Source organism: Vicugna pacos, unplaced genomic scaffold, assembly GCF_048564905.1.
Source record: "Vicugna pacos unplaced genomic scaffold, VicPac4 scaffold_21, whole genome shotgun sequence".
Lineage (NCBI taxonomy): Eukaryota > Metazoa > Chordata > Mammalia > Artiodactyla > Camelidae > Vicugna > Vicugna pacos.
Genome location: NW_027328742.1, coordinates 17,458,472 through 17,464,129, shown reverse-complemented (window position 1 = coordinate 17,464,129; position 5,658 = coordinate 17,458,472). Strand labels below are relative to the sequence as shown.

Below are 5,658 nucleotides of genomic sequence, written 5' to 3'. Positions count from 1 at the left end.
TGTGTGTAAATGTGGGGTTCAAGGCAGGACTCCACTTGCTTGAATCAAACAGTTGGACTACACCCGGGGGCTGCTCACAGTATTTCCTGGCTTAGCACATTAGTCCTGGGCCCCTGGGAATAGCTCACCCCATTCCTGGGCAAAGAAGTGGTTAAGGAACCAAAACCTACCCTCTGGCCTCTTTCCTTGGCTCCTGGTCTTAATTGTATCCCATACAAATTCTGGGAAATAGAAGACAGATACTTCGCTACACATGTGACCTGATGCGTACAGGGGAGGAGAAAGCTTTTCCCCTTTTCCTCCTTGGTTCAATGGCTGATGAAAAAATTAACTGGAGAGAACAACAGTTTGAGTAAGGACACAGGCAGGGGAGTTTTCGAAAGACATGATACTCAAGGAGACAGCCAGGGAGATGGAGGCCTAGATACAACTGAGGCCAAATGCAGGGAAGGGGGTTTGAACTGCCAAGAGGGGGAGGCAAGTTATGAGAAGGTGAGGGAGAAGGTGGGTGGGAAGTCAGTCTTGTCATGCAGATAAGAATCTCCTGGGTGATGAGATGGGTCGCTGGCATAGCGCTCCTCCCGGTGGGAAGACACCAATACCAGTGGGACTTCCCTTCACCGGAGGGGGTGTGGTTCTCTATTTGCAGGCGGTTAGTAGCGGTAAAGAGCTTGTCCCTTGTCTGCTGAGCCAAAGAGGCTGGTACCTTTCATGGGCAATGCCAAGGTCGGGTTGCTTTAGGGATGGAATAGTGTCCTTTTTTTTGATGTTTTGGGGGTAGAAATTTACGTTTGTTTATTTTTATTTATTTATTTTTTAGCGGAGGTACTGGGGCTTGAACCCAGGACCTCCTGCGTGCTAAGCGCGCACTCTGCCGCTGAGCCCCCCCTCCCCCGGGGCTGGAATGCCGTCCTAACAGGCACCTTCCAATCAGGAAAACTGACCAGCTAAGGTTGACTTTACAACGGAATCCTATCGACGCTTTCGTCCGACACAAAATCGTTTCATCTTTGGCGCATTTCTTTCTTCCGATGACACCCACGGGCAAAATGAAGAAGAATGGGAGGTGGGAGGCAGGGTCTGAGCCCGGGCGCCCGCAGCGGAGGCCGGAAGCCCTCGAGCCCTCCAGCGGGGCCGCTGTCTCCTCGGTCCGCTGCCGTCCAGACGCGGCTGTTGTTTTCGGGGGCAGGGAGGGGGGGACCTGAAGAGCGATTATGACAGCGCCTGAAGGAGCAGAAGGCTGGTAACCAGCTTTCCTGGGAGGGAGAACTTGCGGGCGGGGAGACCGGGAGACATGCACTTTCTGGATTCTGGCGCTTCGTGAGTTCGTTACCTGTCCTGCAGCTGGGCGACCGAGTGACGAAATGAAAGGCTGCATCAAAACACGCGCAGCCAGAAGCCGACTTACTGTCTCGGCAGGAGAAACAGGCGACGTCAGAAACCACGCGCCCCGTCACCACCGGCCTGCGAAGCACTGAGACCCAGGGGACCGGAGAGACTCCCCTCGCACCTTCCCCCGGTAGATGCTCCGCCCCGGAGGCGCCCCCGCGCCCGCGCGCAGGGCGGGGCCCCGCGCCGTGCCTGCCTCCCCGGGGCGGGGCCGCGCGCTCCCGCCCCGCCCCTCACTGCAGTTAGGCACTGCACTACCGCGAGGTTAAGTGCAGTGAAACAGGCGTGTAAACCGCTGCTCCTATGGACAGCGAAGTTGACTTACACGGAAGGATTTGATATGAGCAAGATTCCCGTTTTTTTTCAAGATTTTCTCCCATTGGATACAGATCGGGCCGTTAGAAATGCTAAGGAGGAAATTTCTGAGCTAAGTTATCTGAATTAAATTGCCTCACTGGGGTTAATAAGTTCTTGATCTGACCTCAGGAAATAGAAACAGGAATTAATAGACAATCATTATTTGTTATCTATGTGGGTTAATGCCAGAAATACCATGGCAAGTCCAATTAGTGGAACCATTAGCAAAATGATCAATGTGAGTGAATGTGTATTTACATGTTCTAAGACATTCAGATAAAGTCTTTAAAGTATGGATGATTCATTTGTATAATTCCCTATATTAGTCTTTTTTTTATCAATTAACCAGCCACCAGGCACAGTCACAGAAGACAGTGGGATTTTCGCTGTAAAGGCTCACCCTTGCACAGTGAGCACACATTGAGGAAGAGAAGGCTTGCCCAGCAACCTCAGGTGTGGAAGGGTGTCCGTTTCCAGGTGGGAAATCACATTCTTTTCACAGATGAGTGGTGGGGGCAGCTCCACACATCAACTTCTGTCTCCGCTCTTCTGTAACCATTACTCCATTCTCTTTCTCTTTAAAAGACACATTTTTTTCCCTCACATAATTTAATCCCTTCAGTCAAGTTAAGGGAGCCCTTCCATTTTCTTGAAGTAACTTTGTGTTCATTGTGCTTTGAACCATCAAATCGGTTTATGATTTTACTCTCGAAGGGAATTCTTCATCTGATTTATATGTTGCGTTGCTGGAGGTGATGCCTCAGTGTAACCTTCCATGTGTCCTGCAGACATCAGTGCATCAGTGACATGCAAATTTCATGCCAAGATGTTTTTCACATTGGTTTCCCATACATTTGACTTCCCTTTTTCCTAGTCCACTTTTGGATATCACAATTATCTCAATATTAGAAATCACCAGTAACTAATTTTTTTATCCCTTACCAGAGATCTTGCAAGATTTATAAATCTCAAATGATGCCAGGATCTAACGGCAAAGGCAGAACAAAAAAGAAGAAAAACAGAACTAGAGCAGCAAAATGATCGTCTTCTTGTCACCAGGACAGGATGTTCTGTGTTACCAAGACGCCTCAGGTCAAAATCTTTACACATTGTGGTGGGTGAAGCTCGGACAGGAGGCCAGAACCCAGGTGCAAAGTCCTTGCTTCCACTTGTGTGGACGAATTAGAAAATAAAATGTGTGTGAAAACTGGTGTTTGGTCGGTAAGTTTCTCAGCCCCACCATGGCTGAGAGGCAGGGCTTTGACCAGCCAAAGCTGCCTTTGAGGAACAGCAATACCCTCAGTCTGATTTCCCATTTTGACACATTTGTGAGCCCAGCAGGGTGTGGTGTGAGCACACGCCCCTCCCCTCTAACAACACACCAATCGCAGCATCCTCCAACAACTGTGCCGTGGCACCATCTCTTCCGGGCCACAGAACCAGCCCTTCAGATGGCCCCAGGGTTGACTGGCCTGCAGTATGTCCATCAGGAAAGCAGGAGGGCTGCCTTCTGAATGCAAGGAACCTCTTGCCCTGGTGTGATGACAACCCCTTGTCTCCACCTTAGAAATGTCCCTGGAGCTTAGAAGACTACGTGACAAAATTAGCTATCAGAATGGATTTGAAAGCTTCCTTTTTATAAAACCAATTCATTTAAAGAACTTATTTATGAGCATGTTGATGTTAGCATTCTTTTTTTTTTTACTATAATGTCATTTTTAACCTATTGTTAATCCAATCAGTACTAAAGGACATGCCCCGTTCAGCAGGCATTTATGGGTCACTTTGCTCTGTGCCTGGCATTGCAGGAGGCCTTTGAGCAGCAAGCAGGCTGGTGTGAGGGGTGAAGGAAGTGTAATTCAGCTAGTGTGCACATCCTCCTATCCCCTCTCCCTCCCTCCCTCCCTCCTTCTTTCCCTGCCTCCTCTCGTTAACTATCTGCTTAGCAAACACTGCATCTACACCGGTGAGTCTATGAGACGTGCTCTATTTCCTCGAGCTGACAATCTGGCGGAGGAGACAAGTTACAAATAAGTCAACAACATGTTAAAGTGCCCTTTGAGGCTGCCGCACACAAGGAGAATATTGTCCCCAGCAGAATGGCACTGTGTTCCGCAGGGCAGATGCCGATGGCGCAGGAGCTGGGAGTCATCTTGTGTCCCCTTCACCTTTGTTAGGCGGCCTCAGATCCCTGGGATGCAGGGGCAGCGGCCCAGCACAATGGCTTCTTGGTGTGGCTGAGCTGGCACTTTCTCTCTCACATTCTGTTGCTTCAAACAGAAACGCTACTATCTTTCTCGCCCCTTTCAGAAGGAAGGTTTTTTTTTTTTTTTAATCTGACCCTCCAAAGCATTCTATTCTGCGCAGATGTTGGTGGCAGGATATTAGAGAGTTCCCTGGCAAGAGAACAAGTCTGTCTTTCTAACAAAAATAAACAAACAGCCAAATGTGCTGGAGAGGCGGGGCTGAAAATAGCTTGAGACAGAGGCTAGCTCACTTTCATTAGAGACCTGGCCGTCTCTTCAGGGTGGGGTCAGCACTGCTGCGTGTTGGAATTTAGCTAGAAAGTGGATTCTTCTCTTGAGCTGTCATGTCTCTGAGGGCAGAACAGCTTTTCTCTGGGACACAAGTGTCCTCAGGGGCCCTCAGTGGCCTATCAGCCGTGTGGGACAGAAATGGGCAGGGTTTGAGGAAAAATCCTATACATGAGACGCTGCAAGGTTTTTTTTATTTGGATTGTTTGTCTCCGAACGATGACCTCAGAAACCACACAAACACAGACACCCATCCAGGAGAGATTGTGCAAAAATTATGAAAACGTCTACTAGAAATCAATCAGGCCCTTGCATTTAAATAAGAAAAGACTAACACACAGAGTTGTGCCTTATTACAAAGCAATGATGAATGTGATTATGTTGTACTGGGCGTGACCCTGGTCTTGACGTAGATTGAGGGAAAGAACAGCCACTGGTGTTTGTCAACCACAGAATTCTCCTCAGTGTTTTCATGTGGATTCTTTCATAACAGGCTTTGATGTGAATTTACACATGTGCTATTGGTGACATAGATCAACAGTTTAAATTCAAATAATTAGAAAGACAGACTGGGCTGAACCTTGTCTTTCTCTCCTTTCCCTTCCCTTAGGACAAGTCAGCACGGAAGAGCAGGATGACCAGGGTCGGGGAGGTGGACACTGGGGCACCACTGTCTTGGAACCTAAGGTTTAACATGATCCCTTCAGCCCACACAAAACTGGGATGATAACTTAAAAATAGGGAAGGCATGGTGAGGCTGGCGCCTAAGTCTTCCAAGATTAAAAGAGCTCATTTTATTATATAAGTAACTTATTATATAAGTTTATTATATAACATGACCACTGTAAAAAAAGAAGAATCACACACACACAATACTATAAATTATAAAGAAGGAGAAAAAATCACTAGCAATCTCTCAAGGAAAACCGCTGCTGGCTGATATCACTGCTTGACCTTTGCTTCCAGAATTTTCTTTATGTTTGTGTGTTTGGGTTGTGTAATTTTTAAAAGGTTATGATATAACCTTTTAAAAATCTGCCTTATAATTTTTGCCATGCCAATAAATGCAGATCCGTTTCATCACTCTTAGCAAACAGATATTGCACATGTCTATAATATTTTATTTAATTATGCCTCTGTTGACCGTCAGCTTGCTTTCTGATGTCTCTCAGTTACAAGCAACGTTGTGAACGTTCTCACCCGTGTGTTTGTGTATTTGTCCTCTTACTTGTTTGGGTCAATTTCTGCCAGTGGAGTCACTGGGTCAAAAGTTCCTGACATTTGAAATTTGATTCTTGTGACCAGAGGGACTTCAGAGAGACTGACAACCGTTTGGCCCCAGAAGAAGAGCGCCCCTTGCTGGTTCCAGGCAGAGGGG

The 5,658-nt window shown here is 47.4% G+C and overlaps 1 long non-coding RNA gene across 2 annotated transcripts; it reads left to right on the top strand.

The window, feature by feature from the left end:
* The first annotated feature begins 939 nt into the window (after nucleotides 1-939).
* Nucleotides 940-2,956, top strand: LOC140694500 (uncharacterized). Of its 2 annotated transcripts, XR_012070130.1 has the most exons (4): nucleotides 940-1,066; nucleotides 1,345-1,519; nucleotides 2,096-2,199; nucleotides 2,692-2,956. It is a non-coding gene; the product is annotated as an uncharacterized lncRNA (long non-coding RNA). The 2 variants fall into 2 exon arrangements; XR_012070131.1 differs by lacking the exons at nucleotides 940-1,066; nucleotides 1,345-1,519 and adding an exon at nucleotides 1,640-1,984.
* The last annotated feature ends 2,702 nt before the right edge of the window (nucleotides 2,957-5,658 follow it).